Here is a 22,087-nt window from a genome sequence, read left to right as displayed (position 1 = left end):
TTTCTTTGAACTAGTGTTTTCATATTCTTCATGTAGATACCCAGTAGTGGAATTGCTAGATCATCTGCGTACTCCTATTTTTATTTTTTTGAGGAACCTTCATACTTACACTTCCATAGGGCCTGCACTAATTTACACTCCTACCAACAGTGTAGAAAGGTTTCCTTTCTTCCACAACCTCACCAATATTTATCTCCTATCTTTTTGATAATAGCTGTTTTGGCAGCTTTAAGGTGATATCTTATTGTGGTTTCAGATTACATTTGCATTTCCCTATTGATTGGTGATATTAAACATCTTTCTATGTGACTACTGACCATCTGTATGTCTTCTATGGAAAACTATTCTGATCCTCTGCCCATTTTTCACTTGGATTATTTGGGAGTTTTTTATTATTGAGTTGTTTAAGTACTTTATGTATTTTGGATATTAACCCTTACTGGATATATGATTTGCAAATACCTCTTCCTATTCACTAGGTTGCCTTTTCGTTTTGTTGATGGTTTCCCTCATTGTAGAAAAGCCTTTTAGTTTGATGTGGTCTCATTTGTTTACTTTTGCTTTTTTTCCCTTGCCTATTGAGTCAAATTCAAAAAAAATTTCACTAAGACTGATGTCAAGGAGCTTATTGCTTATGTCTTCTTCTAGAAGTCTTGTGGTTTCAGGTCTTACACTCAAGTCTTTATTCCATTTTGAATTAAATGGTAAATGTAAGATATTGGTCCAGTTTCATTGTTTTGCATCACTTTCCAGTTTTCTCAACATCATTTATTGAAGATATTATCTTTCCTCATTGCTTAATCTTGCCTCTTTTGTCAAAAATTAACTTGTGTAATTACATGGGCTTATTTCTGGGCCCTCAATTCTGTCCCATTGATCTATGTGTCTGTTTTTGTGCTAATACCACAAAAGAGGTTTTGAATTGGGGAGCATATACCACCAGCTTTGTTTTTCTTTCCCAACATTGCTTCAGGTATTTGAGATCTTTTGTAGTTTCATATAAATTTTTAGAATTATTTGTTCTAGTTCTCTGAAAAGTGCCATTGGGATTTTGATAGAGATTGCATGGAAACTGTAGATTTCTTTCTGTACTATGGACATTTTAGCCACTATTACTTCTTCCAAATTATGAGCATGGAATACCGTTCCTTTTACTTATATCTTCTTTAATTTTTTAATTAACGTCATACTTACCGGTATATAGATTTTTCACTTCCTTGGTTAAATTTATTCCTAAGTATTTTTTTCTTTTTGATGTGATTGTAAATGGTACTGTTTTCTTGATTCCTCTGACAGTTCATTATTAATGCATAGAAAAACCCAGAATTTTGTGTACTAATTTTGCATACTGCAGCTTTACCAAATTCATTTATTAGTTCTAACAGTTTTCTGGTGGAATCTTTTTGTTTGCTTCAAGTTTTTATTTAAATTCCAGTTAGTTAAAATATAATGTAATATTGGTTTCAGGAGTAGAATTTAGTCATTCATCATTTATATATAGCACCTGGTGCTCATCACAAGTACCCTCTTTAATCCATCCTCTCAACACTCTTTAATCCATCCTCTGCCCACCTCCTCTCCAACAACCTTTAGTTTGTTCTTTTGTATTTCAGAGTCTGTTTTCTGGTTTGCTTCTCTCTGCTTTTTCCCTGTATGTTCATCTGTTTTGTTTCTTAAATACCACATGAGTGAAATCATATGGTATTTGTCTTTTCTGCTTAGTATAATACACTATAGCTTCATCCACGTCATTGCAAATGGCAAAATTTCATTCTTTTTGATAGCTGAATAATATTCCATTGTGTGTGTATGTAAATTCCACTTGATCATGGCATATGATCTTTTTAATATTCATTGAATTCAGTCTGCTAATATTTTTGTAGTTTTTTGCACCTATATTCATCAAGGATATTGGCCCATCATTTTCTCTGTATAGTGTGCTTGTTTGGTTTTGGTATCAGTGTAATGTTGGCTTCTTAAAATTAGTTTGGAAGCATTCTCCCCTCTTTATATTTCTGGGAGAGTTGAGAAGGATAGAGAAATCTTTAACTCCTTGGTATAATTCACCAATGAAGCCATCCTCTCCTTCCTGGATTTTTGTTTGTTATGAAGCTTTTGATTACTGATACCATTTCCTTGCTAGTCTATTCAGTTTTCTATTTCTTCATGATTCAGTCATCGAAGAGGGTAAGTTTCTAGGAATTTATTCATTTTTTCTGGGCTGCCCAATTTGTTGATGTACAATTATTTTAGTAGTCTCTCATGATCCCTGATCATTCTGTGCTACTCATTCTACCTTTTACTCCTTTGTTCCTGGTTTTATTTCTTTGAGCCCTCTCTCTTACTGGTGATTCTAGCTAAAAGTTCATTAATTTTATCTTTTCAAATAACCAGCTCTTAGTTTCTTTGATCTTTTATATTATCTTTTTCAATTACTTCTACTCTGGTCTTTATTTTCTTTTTCTTCCAGTGAGATTTTCACTTTCGTTACGTTCTCCTGGTATTACTCAGTGCCATTTCTTTTCCACTTAAAAGCCCCTTCAACATTCCTGTGAGGCCTACTTAGTAGTGATGAACTCCTTTAGCTCTTTCTTTCTGAGAAACTCTTTATTTCTCCTTCAAATTTGAATGATGGTCTTGTCAAGTTAGGGGGTCTTTGAATTATTTTTTTCCTTTCAGTACTTAGAATATGTCCTACCAAACCCTCCTGGGCTTCAAGTTCCTAAGACATCTGCTGATAACCCTACAGGGATTCCTTTGTATACGACAATTTGTTTTTCTCTTGCTGCTTTTAAGATTCTTTATCATTAAATTTGACAGTTTTAATTATCACGTGACTTGGTGTGGATCTCTGAGTTCTTATTTAGAACTCTCTGGGCTTCCTGAACCTGGATGTTTGCTTCCTCCTTAGGGAAGTTTTCAGCCATTATTTCTTCAAGTAAGTCCTCTGCCTGTCTTCCTCTCTCTCTTCTCTTTCTGGGACCCCTATAAAGTGGATGTTATTCTTCTTGGTGCTATCCTACAGGTCTTTCAAGTTGTCTTCATTTTTTATTTTTTAATTTTTTTTATTTTTGCTTCTCTGGCTGGATAAGATCCATTGTTTTGTCTTCAAGCTTGCTAATCCATTCTTCTATTTCACCAAGTCTGCGATTGAACCCCTAATGTATTTTTCACTTCAGTTATTGTATTTTTCAGCTTTGTGACTTTCTATTTGGTATTTTCTTATACTTCGTGTCTCACTGTTGAACTTCTCACTGTTTTTATCCATTCTTCTCTTGAGTCCAGTTCAGTGATCATCTTTATCACCATTAGTTTGAATTCTTTATCAGGTAGATTACTTACCCCCATACCATTAAGGTCTTTTTCTGAGGTTTCATCTCATTCTTTCATTTGTAACATATTTTTTGTGTCTTCACTTTACCTGGCTCTCTTTCTTTCTATGTATTAGGTGAAGAAGCTACTTCTGTTAGTTTTAAAGGAGTGAACTTGTGTTGGTGATAAATCTTTTGTTCAACTTTGCCCTACTTTTGGTTGTCTCTTGAAATTTTGTGATTATCTAAACCACGTGATTTATTCCAATATGTTCCCATTGTTGAGGGTTGTGCCAAGACCTGTCAATATTCCAAAGGGAGGAATCCTACTTAGCATCTAGCTTGGGGCTGACTGGAAGCTAGTCCTTCAGGCAGCATCTTCTAAAGTATGGAAATTATATATAGTCCTGTGGGGCCACAATCTTAACCCCTTCTGGCCTCTCTACCAGGATATATACAGGTATCGCCTAGGTGATAGCTGCAAAAATCAGAGTTCCAGATGAGCATATAAGCTTTCTGAGAGCTCTTGTTGAGTTGTAGCAAGACCAAAGAGGTGCAAAAGGATGGTGTCTCCCTGCTTATGTTTCCTGGGTGTGTCTTCTTAGACGCTAGATGTGTGGGAAACCTGAAGCCTGTTCCTTAGGTTGAAGCTCTAGGCTAAGTAAATAGGCTTTTTTTCACAAGAAGACGGGTTATGTTTCAGTGTGCTGTCCATTCAGTGCTCTGGGTTGGTAGCCTACCAAGAAATGTCTTTCCAATTATTACCTTTCCATGGATCTTGGAATGCAGCCTCTTTGAACACCAGTGACAAATGATCAAGAGGCATCTATCTCCTGTGTGGACTGTATACACCAGCTGGCTTTAACTAAGCAGCTAGAGAGGGCAGGCATCAGGGCACCCTCACCAGCTTCATAAAGACAGCAGGAAAACATCTTGACTACATTCATCCATGGTTTCAGGAATATACCAAGAAAGTATCTTGTCTGTGCCTAGCCTTAAGCTAGGAGCAGGAGAATGCCATGACTGCTAGCACTTCCCTGCCCCAGCCAGGGAGTAGGAGAGCGCTATATCCGTCTAAACTCTCTGGCTTCAGTACAGTAGAAGGATGGTGTTACATTCAAGCTCACTCATCTAAGTTAGCAAGGTTGGTGGAGAATGTTAACACTGACGTCCACCAGTGACTTCATCTCTGAAGAGAGTTTCAACTCTCTCCCTCCAGCAGATACTTTTAAGAATTTTATTTTTAGGGATGCCTGGGTGGCTCAGTGGTTGAGCATCTGCCTTTGGCTCAGGGAGAAATCCTGGAGTCCTGGGATCAAGTCGCGCATCAGGCTCCCTGAATGGATCCTGCTTCTCTCTCTGCCTATGTTTCTGCTTCTCTCCATGTGTCTCTCATGAATAAATAAATAAATAAATAATCTCAAAAAAAAAAAAAAAGAATTTCATTTTTAGGTAATCTCTACCAATATGAGGCTCAAACTCACATCTGTGAGATCAAGAGTCGTGTGAACTACTGATTGTGCCAGCCAGGCATCCCAGATGCTTTTAGATAAGCAAACAAATCTCTTTCAGATATAATCTAGCACTTTTCAAACTGCCTTTTTTTTTAAATGGGCCTTAGGGCAAGTGAGGCTGCACACAAGCCCTTTAAAATGGGAATCTCAGTTTCCTACAGCACTTTGGGTCCCTTGGACATCATCCCTATTGGTTAGTAAACCTGATATTTTGAGGGTTCATCTCTCCTGTGCAGACCCCAGGGTTTGGTGTGACTGAGCTCTGACTCTTAACTCCTCTGGGGAATGGACCAGGATGGTGAGATCCATCCCATTTATGTGTCACTGTACCAGGGGAGGTGGGGGTAAGATCGTGCATCTACCTCTCCTATATGTCTCAATTTTTAGCCTTTGTTGTGAAGAATTAATCCATTTATTTTTCAGATCCTTTTCAGAGATAAATAATCCTTGTGTAGCTATAGATTCGGAGTGTCCACAGGGAGGGGAGTTCAGGATCTTCCCATGCCATCATCTTGCAGAAGTTCTCCTATGACAATATTTCTGAAATAGTGTTGTATAACCTACATTACTGACTTACCTAAATATTCTTTGTTTTCCCACTGTTTGGATAGGATATAATTTATCCAACTAGTTTTCTTTGCCATGTTAGTTAGGTTGATTCCTTATCTGTGATACAAGGGAACATAAGAATCCATATATCTAATCATCTGATTTGTAATAGACAATAAAAAGTTGAGCCAGAGGAGCAGCTATCTTCAAATGATTTTTAAAAAATGGTAGCTTAAATTTCTTTACCATTCCCTTCAAAATTCCACCACGACTGCAGTTTCATCTGTGTGTGCATATGTACAGAAGGGACAGGGTGGGGGTGAGGGTTGTAGGGATAGGTACTGGAAAAATTGGAATAAGCCTTCCTGTAAGAAAACTTCTCAAAAATTTCTAGGAATATCTCTGTGCATTTAATAGTGTAAATGGCTATTGTGTAATCCTTTGATTTTCTTAGATTGTTTTAGAAAACAAAAGATACAGAAACCACTTTTCTATTCTTTTAATAACCTTTCTGAACTGTTGGACAGTAAACTCTGATCTCTGCTTTCCCTCTTGAGCTCTTCAGTTCACTTTACTAAGCTAATCCCATATCATGTAAATAGAGATACCTTTTAAGTGAAAGTCTGGCTAGAGTATAGCTCCTCAAATAATGATTAAAATGGGTATATTAGAATATTTATAGCTTTAAGTAACAAAAAAATCAAATAAAAAAGGATTAAACAAAAAAGAAAGTTACTATCTCACTTGATCAAGAGGTAAGGAGAGCTCCAGATATAATAATAATAAATGAATATCAAATGCATTTATTAATGAAGTTATTTAACATTGTTTAATATTTATTATTTTACTAATTGAATATATATAAACAACTTCTGACAAGGGAACAGAAATATCATAATTGGCCTAAACTAATTAGTATCTACCTGTTAGAGCTGGGAATAGGGTCAGTTTCCCATGAACTGTATGCTATGTGGAATAATGAACCATATCTCAGTAACATGAGGGTTCTTTTTTTTTTAATTTTTTTTTTTATGATAGTCACACAGAGAGAGAGAGAGAGGCAGAGACACAGGCAGAGGGAGAAGCAGGCTCCATGCACCGGGAGCCCAATGTGGGATTCGATCCTGGGTCTCCAGGATCGCGCCCTGGGCCAAAGTCAGGAGCTAAACCGCGGCGCCACCCAGGGATCCCAACATGAGGGTTCTGTAGCAGAGAAGAAAAGATGTTGGAGCAACAACCAATAGTGTCTGCTTCAAGCAGAGTGATCATACATTCTCATCCAAGACAATCCCAATGCATACCTGTTATCTAGGGTAAAGAATAATAGCATCCTTTTTATTCTCAAAGTGTTCTGGATGATGTATAAAATGGCCATCTGGCTATAAGGTGTGTATTTTTCAAGATTTTGGACTTAAATTTTAATTAAGCTCTAATTTAATTAAATATCTTTGTTATAATCATGTAAGAACATTGCTAAATCTGCAGTGAAAATAGAAATAAGGTTTCAGAATGCATGGTCAGCTTAATAAAATTTCAAAGTAATTATGAAGCAATCCCTTTCAACTGACTAAAACACTAATTAAAATCATTCTCACCAACTCCATAAATAGATTTTATGGATTCTTACTAATATTTTCATAGCTTAGTCCATGTTTTGAAAGAAGAAAGGTGATTTATTTTAAAATATATTCAAAAATTCAGAAATTAACTCATTTAGACTATGCTAGCTTCTGAACATTGAATATACACAGAGATAAACCTCTTTATGTTTAAAAACAGTACGTTTGGGGCCATAAGTAGAATCACAAGAGAAGAGGGACTGTTCAATAGTCCCGGTAGTGGGATCCCTGGTGCATGGAGCCTGCTTCTCCCTCTGCCTATGTCTCTGCCTCTCTCTCTCTCTGTGACTATCATAAAAATAAATAAAAAAATAAAATAAATAGTCCCGGTAGTAGGGCAGTGGAGGTTTTGGACCTAGCATGCCTTAGTTTAAATATTAGCCGTACCATATATGAACCACATGACACTGAGCAAATTGTTGAACTTTTCTGGGCCCCACTCCTTCAACTATACATTGAGGATAATAATGGTCTCTACATCAGAAGTAGCTAATTCATGGGTTGCATTAAATGAAAAGAGTACTTGATACTAAATAAATGGCAGGTGGTAGCAGCAGTAGAAGGAGTAGTAGTAGTAGTAATGTCATCATGATCAACAACATCATCATCATCACACAGAACCCAGGGAGCTGTCTGAGGAACCAGACATTACTGCCAAAAGCACACACATATTTTCCCAAAACTCACAATGCAAAGAGACAAAGTATTTTGAAAAGTAGAATTAAGTGTAAAGGCAAAGCCAGAACAAAGGGTGACCAGAGAGAAAACAGAGTATAAAGAAATCAAGGATGAGATCAGGAATTGCCTCATTAAGTCTACATCCTCTACTGTAAGTTCCTCTTATTTGCAGTTTGGCATATTACTGAATATCTAGAGTATATTGTTAAAGGCGCTAAGGCTTCTCAGGGTCTCAGAAAAATGTTCTCCTCGTGTCAGGAAAACTTTTAACACACAATTCCCTGAAGGCAGGTCCACATTGAAAACCAAAATTTCAAAGGAGATAAATGGTTGGAGACCAGAGTAAATGAGATGTACTTCTGAATAGAGGAGTGGACTTTAACACTTCTGAATAACCAGAGAGAAATATGTACAGAGTATCACAAGGAAGATAAATATAAAATAAAGGGCACTTGGACACTAAGAATATAAAGTTACTTAATATTGAATAAGTATATACCTCCAGCCTTAGCATATAAAAAAAAAAAACTGAAATGTGAGCACAACTTCTCTTTCAGTTCACTCACAAGAAAAAATGAGGTGTGTTTATTGTTGTTCAGCCTTTCGTGCTGTCAGACACACCCTGAACCCTGACACTGAGTCCTATGGAGGAAAAAGGGTCACGTTTATGGTTAAGAACTAGCAGTTCTTAATAGGTAACATTATAAGGGTAAAAAAGACTGGCAAATACTTCAGATGGTTCACTGCTTATATGAGAATAAAATGCATGCTTTGCATCTAATTGATGACAGTTAGTTGAAATCATTATAACATAAATAGTTCATAGTTGTGAGAACGGATAGGCTATTGGGTACCTATAGACAAGAAAAAAATGTATTTAATGGATGTAACTAAAAACTAAGCATGAATCATGATCTAAGAAACAAATGAATAAAATGTATCAGCAGAATTTTAAAAATGAACTATACGTTTAAGAGGGATATGAACTAAAACTATTTTGAATTTGGAAAAAACAAGAGAAATTACAGACAAAAGTATTTATGTGACAGAGTATCAGGTTGAAGAGAAATGCTATATATTTAATTAGCAAATTTAGAAACTTCTCCAATAAAATCTTTTTTATTGATCTTCCTTCTATAAATATTTACTTTTAATCTGACCCAGGCAATCAAATAAGAGATCTTCATTTCTCTGTATCAGACTTTTCACATATCTTCAGGCAAGTGCTCAGATCCTTGTAATGTAAAAATTATATATGCCAATATATAATATATGGTACCATATACTATTGTCATTATAATTTCACAGAATTTAAGATGCTAAGGTCACTTTAACTTCTCTTTCCTCTCAAATTATTCCCGATAATAATATATACAAAACATATATTTTACAATTCTTTACACAAATCTAATAGTTGTAGTTAAAAAACACAAAACCTCAAAAAAACTTTATAGGACTGTTTCCAAAAATGGTTGCTCTCATATGAACACATACTCCTAATTAATGAATAAAACACTCAAGATTACTAGCATCTTTTAGTAGGCTAAGGTTTACTGTTATTTTCCAACCTTAAGATTCTGGAGTGCACTTTGGCAAATCCATTCATTTGTGTTGTTTATTAAATTCTCTGAGGCTACTGATCCATGTGCTTAAGCAGAAAATGGCAAAGAAAAAAATCATCACAATATTGTAGTCTCAGAAGTTTTTAACCACATTACTTTCTTACAGAGGACCCACTGTATAAGACCAAAAATAATATAGCAATTGAGAATTATGGTTAACATTTAATTGCAGGGACAAAAATGAATATGTAGGCCCAAAAGAACAAGGATATTTATCCCCTGATATGGTGAACATAAAAAGTATTCACATCTGTTTCACTGCTTTGCCTTCTTCATGGGCTTAAACCTGCCAAATTATTCCATTTGATTTCAGAGAATTCTCATATGGCAATCTATTTTATTTACTTTATCTTCAATAAAATGGTTCAGTGAGCATTAGCAACTCCGAGACACAAGTTTCAATCAGTCTTGAGGCAAAGGCATCAATCTATATTAGACCTACTGTGCTGTGAGTTGCAGCTAGAAAGTTGGATCAGGGAAAGCAACAGCAAACATGTGAGCCAGACCTAATAAAGCCTCGGTGAAGAGAGAGAAAGCTCTCCCCAGGCTCTCACATGCATCACTTATACAATGCCAGGTGCTGGGTTCAACACACGAAAAGCTCCTTAATAAGGCTGACAGCTAAAAGAAGGCTTCAGACTCCAACTTTATTTTACATGACACCTACAGTAATAGTCCTCTGTTCTCCAGCAGACAATAGTAAGAACCGGAATTGCCAACAGTTAAAAATGAGGGTTTTTTTAAATTCACTCCTCAGATATTATATAGAGGGGGGCGGGGGGGTGGGGATGTGGGAACTAAAAAAATTCAAGCTGCCTTGCATTTCTCCTACAACATTTTCATCCAATTACCAATGTAACAGTAGTTTCGGTGGACCTTTCCTTACAAATTTGTATGACATTTTAAATATAGCTGCTGAATTAGATTTTAACCACAAAACAATCAGTAAGTTTGAGCAACAACTCATTTTGGAAAATGATATCATTAAAGACTAATTCCAAGAAATGTGGGGCAGTCCTGATAGAGGCTGTGAAAATGTCTCCCAAAGCACAAACTTTGTAATAAGTGATGCTGGTTCATATTTGATATGGGCTGTAAAAAGCAGATTATTGTAATGGTATTCTTCCCATCAAATAAGACCATTAAAAATGTACTTAATGTTCAGTTGAATTGGAAAGCAGGCCAGTTAAAGTCCATATTTTGCTATTGTGTATCCCGGTATCAGAAATTTTACTAGTGGGTTACTCCAAGCCACAAACTTAAAATTATAAATGTAAAGTCTTTTTTTAAATATGGAAATAAGTTTTCACCTTTTTAAAATATAATGCTGTATTTCTTCCCAGGTTCTATGATCACAGCATAATCAGTAAGAGTGATATTTGGAATGACAGTTTAATATGAATTTATATAAAAATGTTGCTCTATTAGTTGCAGATAGATACTTCTCAACCCACCTTTCTGGTGAACACAACATTTCAAGTATAACACCTCAAATATGTGTTCATATACCCAGATGCTTCCATACAATTCTGTCCTTTATAACACTCAAAGAACATTAAAGAAGAACAACAGAAAACTAGTATGACATGTTAGTAGAATAGATTCTGCAAGCCCAGATTCTATAAGAGTGTTTTTTAACTATTCTAAATAGCTCTTCTACAAAAGAACCAGTACCAGCACTCAGATCTACCCAATTCCAAGAAAGCAAGATTCACCAACACTGGTGTGACCAATAGGCAAGAGATGAAAGGGGGCCTCTGCATATTAGAAAATCAGTATTATAGGTAAAATCTAAACATTTCACATTTTCTTCTCACTTGGCTCACTGTAATCCTTGTATTCATTCACAAAGCCAAGGGCAGTAATGAAATCTGTGGAAATAATTTTAGGGCTAAAACATTATGTAATGTATAATTATCTATTGTTTTATAACAAATTATCCCCAAACTTAGAAGCTTAGGATTTAAAAAAAAAAACATTATCTCACATAGTTTCTGAGCATCAGGAATCCAGGAGTTTTTCAGCTGGGTGGTTTAGGCTCATGGTTCTTCAGACAGTTCCTCCCTGTCTGTGGGCCAGAGGGTTTAGCTCCTCATCACATAGGCCTCTTCATGGCAGCCTGTCTTCCCCATGTCATCATGAGACAGAGAAGGAAAGAGAGAGCGAAGGAAGGAGAGAGAGAAGGAAAGGGGAGAAAAAGAGAGAGATAGAGAAAAGCGATGGAGAAAGAACACCCCAAACAGATATCTTAATGTCTTGTATAACCTAATCTGAAAAGCAGTATACCATTGCTTGTGCCATGTTCTATCAGCCACATGGACTAACTCTGATAGATACAGGAGGGAAAAATACAGTGATGTGAAAACCAGGAAATAGGATCATTAAAGACCATCTTCAAAGCTGCCTACCACAGCCCATCTCCTGGACCCCAGTCATTCATTTTCTCCTCTGTGCAATCAACTCCAAATGCATATGTTGCAATAGATTCTTATGGTCAATTTAAAGGTTGTTTGGGATATGCTTCAGATTACTGAGTCAATGTGAAAGTGAAAGGATATTTTATGAAGAACATCCTTCAAATATAATTTTCAAACTGAAAGGCTATCAAACTGACCACTGTTCTAAATTAAGAAGGTATTATATAAATTTAGTGAATACCTCTTAAGATACTCTTAGATATGCAAGGCTACAGGTAACACAGATATGATATTACACAGGGAAAATCCTGGGCTGGCTGAAAAAGAGGAAAGAAATAGGAAAAGTACAATGGAGGAGGAGGTAGAGATGTAAATGCACTTTAAAGAGATGGAGGAAAGGAAAAATAAGATGTGAATTGACAAAAATGTGGGCAAGTGTAAGGCAAGCAGCTCAAAGTATATGTGTCAGAGTAATGGGGAGAAAAAGTTAGTATTCGGGTTTTGTCAGATTCTGGAGAGTATTAAAATACCAGGGTAGGCTGCATTTAGCCTTGGGTTAGCCAGCATGAAATAATGGACAAATCTTAGACAGGGAGGAATGACCCGTTAGGAGTAAGCATAACTGAGAATAAAAGTTTACAATTAGTGACAATATTCCTTTTTATTAAATAGTACAGTAGAATATGGTCAAGGTTATGAGATGTCACTTCAATGATTATGTTAAAACACACACACTCTATATTTACATGCATACACATATGCACATATGGCTTTATCTTGTTATCACACAGTAGAGACTCTCCTATTGGCTTTCAAGAAGCAAGCTACCATAATGTGGACCACATATGGAGAGGGTCACATGCACGGGATCTGTGGATGGCCTCTAGGAGTTGAAGATCTCAGTCCTACAACCCCGATGCCAAAAATCACTGAGTTTGAAAATGAACCCTGAACTCCATTTACACGTGCAGCCTGGTCAGTATTTTGATTGCAGCCTTACAAGACCTTAAGCTAAACTGTGCTTTGACTCCTAAGCCATGGAAACTGTGATTTAACAAAAGTATGTGTTTAAGCTTTGAAATATGTAATACGTTGTATAACAACAAAAAAACTAATACACATACTGACCAAAGCACAGAGAGCACATTTACAGAATTAACTCATTTTTTACCATTTCTTGGGCCAAAGTTAGAATGCTATACAGCCTATTTGCTAAATAGCCTGAAACTACAACTTGTGAAACAAATACAGTAAGAAATAAAACAACTGATTTTTTTTTAATGCTTGCTATGCCATTTATATGAACTTACATATGTAGTCCTCAAATCTATTCTGTGAAGTAGGTACTATTATCTCTACTTTCTAGATTCAGAAATTAAGCATTAGAGAGTTTAAATGGTTTGTCCAAGGTATCATACATAGTAAGTTTGCCCTGGGTCCATAATTCAAATCAAGGTAATCTCATTTCCAAGCTCCCTTTCTCAACAGCTACACTCTATAGCCCGTGTATCTATAGTTTTGTTCACTCTACTTTTGCTAAGGAATGTCAGCATGCCATGAATAGGAATCAGACGCAGACCCTCCTCAGCCAAATCAGCTTCCTATATAGTCCATCTACTTTCCAATAAGTTGAAAATTTGAACAAATATGTTGGTCATGTATGATGCTTAATTTTTAACAGGTATTTTTGAAACTTATAACAGTTTCTTTAAGTATGAGAATAAAGTTTATTTCTAGTACACTGAAATAACAAACTTATATTTTAATTGGATTTAATACTTATGATGGAAACTCTGAAAATAACTGTGACTATGATGAAGTAAAACACACACATATACATCTACACTCACCCAACTACCCAATGACCCATATACACGAACAGTCTCAGTTGTAAGTTGTATGAAACAATATTTTAGCTGCCATTTTAGAAGTATAGGCTGGGGCAAGTTTGTCAACCTCTCTGAGAGGTAAAATGGAGATAGTGCTAAACAAATTGCTTAACAGTACGAAGATTCAACCAAGTATTCGCTTAGGGATTTTGGGAGGCGAGGGAACACAGAAGTGGCAATTGAAGAAAAAAAAATGAGTATTTCTTGAAAATAGTTATGTATTAAGTGCTAAATTTTTGCAATAATCAAACAGTTATATCTGCCCCTGGTTTTACAGATGAAAAACTGATTTTCAACAATTTAAGGAAATTAGAAAAGGTTGATTAAAAATGCTAGCATATGGCTGCAGGGATGCAAAGCCATATCTACCTAACTCCTAAACCCTTGCCTCTACATCATTCCACTCTTCTCTTGTCGTAATACCTCCATTTCTAGAATCCATAATTTTATATATTCCAAAAAAACCCCACTTTTTGGAATTTTTTTCATTAAGATGAGCCATTGCCATTTTGCATATGCATTATTTCCACCAATATGTGGTTGGTCTTCATTTAAAAATATAAAAACTACTATAAGCATATGACTAGAAAAAGTCTAATTAGCAAGTTCCAAAAGCAGTTTTGAGAACTAACTTCAAACACAATTATGTTTCCTTTCTGGGAAAAAGACTCTATTTTCTAAAAATCACTTCTTTCATGGTTCCATGATGTTCATTGTCAAGTAACTCCCACTTATAAATCTTAAATCCCCTTACTATTATTAAAACAAATGTCCTATTACCCAAAAAAATGAGGATTTACATATTAAAAGGTCTTACAAAGACAGAATATATCAACATAGCTATTGTCTATATAGTAAGCATAAGTTACATAACCCAGAAAAAAAAACGAGATTTGGCTTTAGTAGATATTCTAGTAATACCTGTTTATTATTAGCATAAAATCACAACAAGCTATATTACTTTTTCCAAATCATTTAAATTCTTTGTGTTATAGTTTCTCCACTTAGTGAACAAAGGATAATAAGGTCATCTTTTAGTAATAAGCAAAGCAAGAGTAAAACTAATGAGTTTAGTGAGAGAGTAAAATGAAGTTAAAAGTTGCCAAAATGCTTCAAAAACGTAAATCCTAAATAAATGTGGAGTGATTTTGTTTCTATATCTGGCAAAATAATAAAGCTGGCACAAAACAGGAAGGCCATAGGCAAAATAGTAGTTATAATGCCTGAGAAACATTTGATTATATAATTCAAGCACACTGAAAAAACATGTCTTAAGGAAGACATGGAATCTCCATCTGAAGCAAGTTTTAGAAATGGGTACAGCAATAGAGGCAGAACAACAAGGATCCTGAGGCCTGTCCTACACTTTTGGTAAACCCCCTTGAAAAAGAATTCAGAAGAATCCAGACACCACGGTTCCCTATTCTTTGGGGTTAAGTCTAGGATAAGAACTGATATAAACTCCTCACCTAAAATTTCCTTATTTTTCTTTTTATAATAACATTGTTTACAGATATGGCCACCTATAACATACTGCTTGATTGATACCATAGTTCAGCAGTGACACTGAAAAAATAATTTTACAGAAACATATACTGAATAAAGTGGGAAATAAATCTAATTCTTTTGGAAAAGCATCTTATGCCGTATCTGTGGCCCTTGTTTTATATCAAATAATGGACTTAAAGTTCTCTAAATTGACACTGTAAATATCCAGGAAAAGTCCCATTTGACTTAAAGAATTACAACATTTCAAAAAATGCTTTCTAAATAGCTGACTTGTTGACTCTCGAAGAGTTTATAAGAAAAATTCATTTCCAAAAAAAATCATTACTAGCATGTTATTCTCTTCATTTTTTGGCATTTCTAGATCCTCCAAAAACCTCAATATCAACTCAATCTTAATAAAAAAAATACTGAAAACATCAGTATAAAAAAAGACCACATGATAACCAAAAATAATCCATATGTTTTTCTTGCCTAATCATTTCCTTTCAATATTTCAAAACCAAATTCATCTTCTACATAAATTTGTAATAATTTTCAAAATAAAAAGTAAAACCAAGTTTAATAAGAAGGGAAAGCACGGCAAGATTGAAATGGAAAAGGAGAGAAGAGACGGTGGTACATATTCCTATAGTCATACTTGACAAGTGTCTGGGGTTCACTGATAACATTTTTAATATTTGGACATAGATACGCAATCAAAAAATTAAAGAATAAAATAAACACTAGAAAAACAGACATAAGCACAATGGACCAAAGAGAATTATTACCAGAAGGCCACTTACGTATTTCGTCCAGATCTTCTACAAGACTTTTGAGTCAACCTTGATGTGGAGTCCAAGGTAAACTCAATCCCAGCATCACATTAGAATAGCCCTGTTAATAGAAACAAATAACTGTAACTGCTTTAAAAATTAATTTTAAATTTATGTCACAATTAGTCCAATAACTTCATAGAACATAAAACACACCCGATCTCAAGTAAAGATAATTGTTAATGCATTCATTCCTTTGGAACTCTTCAAATATGCATGAAAATGCTTCCCATTTTAATTTAAAGAAGTTTAAAATCCATTGTTTGGTACAAGGCAAGGACCCTGGAGAAGTATGAGATGCATTTCCAAGAGATGCAGATTTTATTTCCCACTGTTACATTGATTTGGCAGATTTAAACTTTTGGTGATTAAATCTTCTAATTTATAGAATACAATTATTTATGTCTCAAGATTCCCAACTGAAAACATGACTGATTTCAATTGCCTCTTCAGCACATACTTAATGAGCTTTGTAGGCCTTTCCACAATTAACAAATCGGTAGTAAGCATTTTCTCCTTAAAATCGCAATATAAGGGTTATTACCTTTGTATTTATTTGAATGAGTAGTTCCTAGATCCATTTCCTTTTTTTTTTTAATTTTTTTTATTTATTTATGATAGTCACAGAGAGAGAGAGAGAGAGAGGCAGAGACACAGGCAGAGGGAGAAGCAGGCTCCATGTACCGGGAGCCTGACATGGGATTCGATCCCGGGTCTCCAGGATCGCGCCCTGGGCCAAAGGCAGGCGCCAAACCGCTGCGCCACCCAGGGATCCCCCTAGATCCATTTCCTACTTAACCACTCTCTTTTCCAGTCTCTTCCTTCTTTAATCTGAAAGATTTAGCTCATATCTTTCTTAGGCTAAAATAAGTGTTCTTAAAGACCAACAAAATTACAGAACTTAATAGTATATAGGTAATCAATGGGTTTTGATTTTCACACCAACTTGATTGACTGTTAGTGACCCCATGGAAAGCTGTATGGAGATTAAATATGAGTCTAGCAGAAAGGAGTCCTATGTTCAATTAGCAATGTCTTCCATAGACACTGAAAAGATGGATGACATCATATACTATCTTCGTTAAGCATTTAAACATTCACTAATTTTATTTAAATTATTCCCAAACACTTTTGGCTAAAAATCCTTTCTTCCAATGGAATAATAGTGAAGGGTCAACTAATTACACAGATAAAAGTGAAGTGTTCTGGTTGAATTGGAATCCCCAAAATACTCAGTACCACAACAGTTCTTTTCCCGGGTACCTTGTGGGTATTCCACAAAGTCCTAGGTATTCTGCAAAGCATAGCTTTAAACCATTATTTTAGTTATCAAAGTAACTCAACACTACAAAAATTAAGGTAATCAAATGCCTATTCTTCACAGTCATTCTCAATTGTTTGTTATTCATTTTTCTCTTAATGATAATATTTTGCACATAAGCAGGCTCCCCTCTTGACTTTCCTACGTTAATCTTTCTTCCATAATATATTTTTGCCTTCTATATGCCACCAAAAGAAACAGATTTCTTATTAATATGCTGCACTCTAAATTATTTCCTATTCCATATTAGCTTATTTTGTCCTTTCCATTTTCATAGATACCAATTTTTCCTAAATCAATCTCTAAATTCTATATTTTTAAATCTTTTTTTTCATGATTTTATTTATTTATTCATGAGAGACACAGAGAAAGAGAAAGAGAGAGGCAGAGACACAGAGGGAGAAGCAGGCTCCTTCCTGCTTGGAGGGAGCCCTATGCAGGACTCGATCCGGGTCTCCAGGATCACACCCCGGGCCAAAAGCGGCGCTAAACCGCTGAGCCACCCAGGCTGCCCTAAATTCTAGATTTTTAAAGAAAATCTACAAACCCATTTTAAAAGTATATGCTATAGCTCAAAGTAAACATCAGAACTAGAGGACAAAGAGAAGGAATCCATTCTACCAAATATTAGGTTTTACTACCAAAGACAGGTGCAGACAGAAAAACGGAGCTTGGAAATAAACCCACATATCAATGGGAGCTTTATATATATAATAAGGGTAATATCACAAAGTAAAAGAAAAGGTTGGTGCTGACTCATTTTATGAAGAAAGAAAAACAGTCTCAGAATACGGCAAGAAATAAACTAAGCTCCTTATTTTATCTCATAGACAAACTTGGATTTCAATGAGATTAAAGAGTTTTAAATGTGAAAGCCAACCTTTCAAAGCTAATAGAAAAATTTAGGTGACTATTTTTGATACCTAGAATTAAAAAAACAATTCTGAAACAATATCTAAGTTAGTAAGGCATAAAACTGATAAATTTGGCCAAACCAAATGAGAACCTTTCAATGAAGGATCCCATAGATAAATTTTATAAACTGAGAGAAGTCCTAAAACCAACAAGGGATTAATATTAAAATGTATACTCAGAAAAAAACTAATAGAAAAATAAGCAAAAACTCTGAACAGGCAGTTTCTCAGAGAGGGAAGCCAGAACAACTATCAAGTATAGTTTTGAGCACTGGGTATTTTTGTAAGACCGATGAATCACTGACCTCTACCTCTGGAACCAATAATACATTACATGTTAATAAATTGAATTTAAATAAAATAAAATAAATTTTTTTAAAAAGTTCTAGTAAAAAAATGTCCAAAATCTAGTTATCAGGAAGATGCAAACTTAAAAAAAAAACCAATGAGATACCACTTCATGCCATCAGAAGAACATACTTGGCAAGAATACAGAAAGATGAGCATTCTCTTATTTACTGGTAATGGTAATGGATGTATAAACATTACAGTGATTCTTAAAAGTAATTTGGGAGACCTAAAATGCTTACCTGTTCTTTATAGATTCAAAATACCCTATGTAGATATCAACTGTAGAATATGTTAGCTTAGCTTAGAATATATTAGCTCACTTTTTTATTTGCATGCTTTTCTTTTCCACTAGTTTCTCCATTTTCATTATTCATTTTAAATAAATTCATTATTCATTATATTAATTTGAGAAATTGATAAATCAAGAAATAGCAATAAACGTATCATTTATAATTATGGATATATACAAAAACTATAGACATAAATACCAGTAACCTGTGACTTCTACACAGTTGGACTGGGTAGTAAGAAGACACAAGGCAGACAAATTTTCATTATAAGAAGCCTTTTGTTTCATTTGATTTTTTAACTGTGTACATGTATTTCTTTGATAAAAGTCAAAATTAAATACAAAAGGTAAAAAAGCTAATTTTATTTATTTATTTATTTATTTAAAAGATTTTTACTTATTCATTCATAGAGACAGAGAGAGAGGCAGAGACACAGGCAGAGGGAGAAGCAGGCATCATACAGAGAGCCTGACGTGGGACTTGATCCAGGGTCTCCAGGATCACGCCCTGGGCTGCAGGTGGCACTAAACCACTGCGCCACTGGGGCTGCCCAGAAGCTAATTTTAAAAAGAACTTATCATCCCAATAATACAGTTGTAATTTTACAATAAAACTATTTTTAGATAATCCTTATTTATCATTTTATTTAATATTATTTAAATAAGCATATGTTATTTTAGTAAGTTAAAACTCAAGAAAATATATCATACATTACTTATCACAGGTCTTATAATGATCACTTAATTTAAAAAACACTGGCAACCACTTAAGCCAGTAAAGGAAAAGGCAAAACCAGAACTGAAGAGGCTAATTAGAATTCTCTTGCATACACACATGCACATAGATTGATTGGTTGTCCAGGCTCTAAGATAAAGCCACAACCCTGCTCTTACAGAGTGTGCAGTATAATGAGGAATATGTAATGAAATTATTACAGTGCACTGAGCAACATGGTATATATATGAGTATATATATATATATATACACACACACAGAGTGTATTGTGTATATATATGTGTGTGTATATATAGAGTGTACTGAGCAACATGCCATATATATATATATATATATATATATATGCAGTAATTAATTTAAGTCAAAGAAGACTTTCTGGATAAAGGGAGCTCTATGTGGTTCACATTGACAAACATTCCCTCTTCAAATTTCTTCTAGCCCTTTAAAATGCATTCTGGATTTATTTAAGGTTTGTTGTGGTAGGAGAGGAGAGCATCACTCTGATATTCACAACGGGTTTGACCTGTTTTCTGTAAGAACTAAATTTGATGAAGAGAAAAATTACTAGGTGGTTTAGTTTTGTTGTATTTATTTTTTCTAAGAACTCACTGATACTCAAGAAAGAGATTTAGCGTTCTAACGTGTCACTTGGAATTCTTTCAATATTTTCTACTCTCCTGTCTTTTAATTAACAAAAATGAAGATACGTCCTAAAAGAAATGCTATCATTTAATTGTTTTTTAAACAATAAAGAAAAGAGAATTACATCGTACAAAGCTTAAGTGTAAAATAAGTGTCTTTTGAATGCTACCACAAAATAGCATAATACAAAATCCTCAGTCTAGTGATTTTCACAGTTTGGAAGAATATACTAAAAATATATGAAGTAAATAAAATACATTTGTTATGTAGGTCATAATATGTAACTGATGCTCAAAAGTAAAAATTGCACTAACATTTTCAGTACCGTTTTCATATTTTACAGCATAGGTCTTCTTGGAGAATGGTGAGAACTAAGAATTATTTTATTATCTAGAAACAAGCTAGTTAACTACAGCTAGATAAAAGTAAGCAAATAATGGTTCATTGGTTGCAAACCAACATTTCAGGGAACAGAAAATAATTAAACAACAAAACCCCAGCAAAACAACAAATATAGAAGTTTAATTCCAGTTGTTGAGTAATGGGGGTATATGCTAGCAGGATAAGAGGAACAACCATGGGCTTCTGGGGAACAGGAGAAGTTATTTTCAGAAGGCAGACACTCCATATTCTATACGAACAGTTACTCTATTTCTAACAAAATTTATGAAGGGCTCAGAAGGCATTTTCCAGCAGGCATTTACGCGGAGAGAGAAACATCATATCATTATCATTTGTACAGATGTTATAAATATCAAGAAAGGGAATAGCTTAGATTTTTAAAAAGTTGGCTCTACAAAGGTTAAATGCTGTGAAACTGCATACAGAGTTACATGGTGCTCTCTATAATTAGCATCCCTACTCTGGTTAAAGCTGTGTGAAGTCCGCAAGGGCAGGGATACTTGTTTGTTCAATTCACTTTTGAGTCCAAAAAACCTAAATTACTTTCTTGCACATAGTAGGCAGTCAATAAATATATGTTGAATTAATATACTCATTCATTTGACTAATCAACACGGATCCAGATAGGCAAGGGAATTTAAAAATGAGATTTTAGATAGAATAGAGGATGGATCTAAACCAGGACAGAGATATTGCCTTTGCAACCCTGATGCAAAATTTAATTCAGTGATTTTTCAAGAGGTAAGACGTGGAAACAAAGGAGTGTTCTGTTCCACTGCCTTGATTTAATATGGCACAATACTCATTTTATTTTGGAAATTAAAATACCATTAACCGAGAATACACATTTCAGAATTTATTTGAGTACAGAATATCATTTTGAAAGCTTAAAAAATAGGGCACCTGGGTGGCTCAGTGGTTGAGCGTCTGCCGTCAGCTCAGGGCATGACCTCGGGGTCCTGGGATCAAGTCCCACATTGGGCTCCCTACAGGGAGCATGCTTCTCCCTCTGCCTATGTCTCTGCCTCTCTTTGTGTCTCTTGTGAATAAATAAATAAAATCTTAAAAAAAAAAACCCAACTGTTAAAAAGAGTAGTTGGCTGATAAAATCTTAAAAAGTAGTTTGAAAAATAGTGATTTAATCTATATGTTAATAATGCAGGATTTGTAGTTTTGGTAGCTAATTCAGGAGCCATACTGCAGTGACGACTGCCTATGATGCAAAGCTTTGAAGCTTATATAAACATATACACATACATACTAATTACAGCTAATCTTCATGAGATTTATTCTATGAGTTTGGTTCTCAAATTATCCCCCTGTCATCTTTATGGAGTACCAGATAAAAGAGGTCCCAGAACTGCTAAAAAGATGTACTTCAATTACCAATAAAAACCTAGATTCACTATCATTTAGCTACATCGGGGGAATCACGTAAGCATTATTATCTCTGCAGAACGGGGCCTATGCAAGATTTATTCTTGTTGGGCTGACCCACCCCATAGTTCATAG

At 34.9% G+C, this 22,087-nt stretch overlaps 1 protein-coding gene across 16 annotated transcripts in view; it reads right to left on the bottom strand.

Annotated features, from left to right (window-relative positions):
• The window catches only part of FOXP2 (forkhead box P2), a 554,671-nt gene that overhangs the window by 373,304 nt on the left and 159,280 nt on the right, over nucleotides 1-22,087 (bottom strand). For all 16 annotated transcript variants that reach the window (XM_049093828.1, XM_035698685.2, XM_049093821.1 and 13 more), the window contains one exon: nucleotides 15,891-15,981. The gene's annotated coding sequence lies outside the window, so the exon portion shown is untranslated. The remainder of the gene's footprint in view (nucleotides 1-15,890; nucleotides 15,982-22,087) is intronic.

This window comes from Canis lupus, chromosome 14 (genome assembly GCF_003254725.2).
Source record: "Canis lupus dingo isolate Sandy chromosome 14, ASM325472v2, whole genome shotgun sequence".
NCBI classification, from domain to species: Eukaryota; Metazoa; Chordata; class Mammalia; order Carnivora; family Canidae; genus Canis; species Canis lupus.
This window is presented reverse-complemented; position numbering and strand designations above follow the sequence as displayed.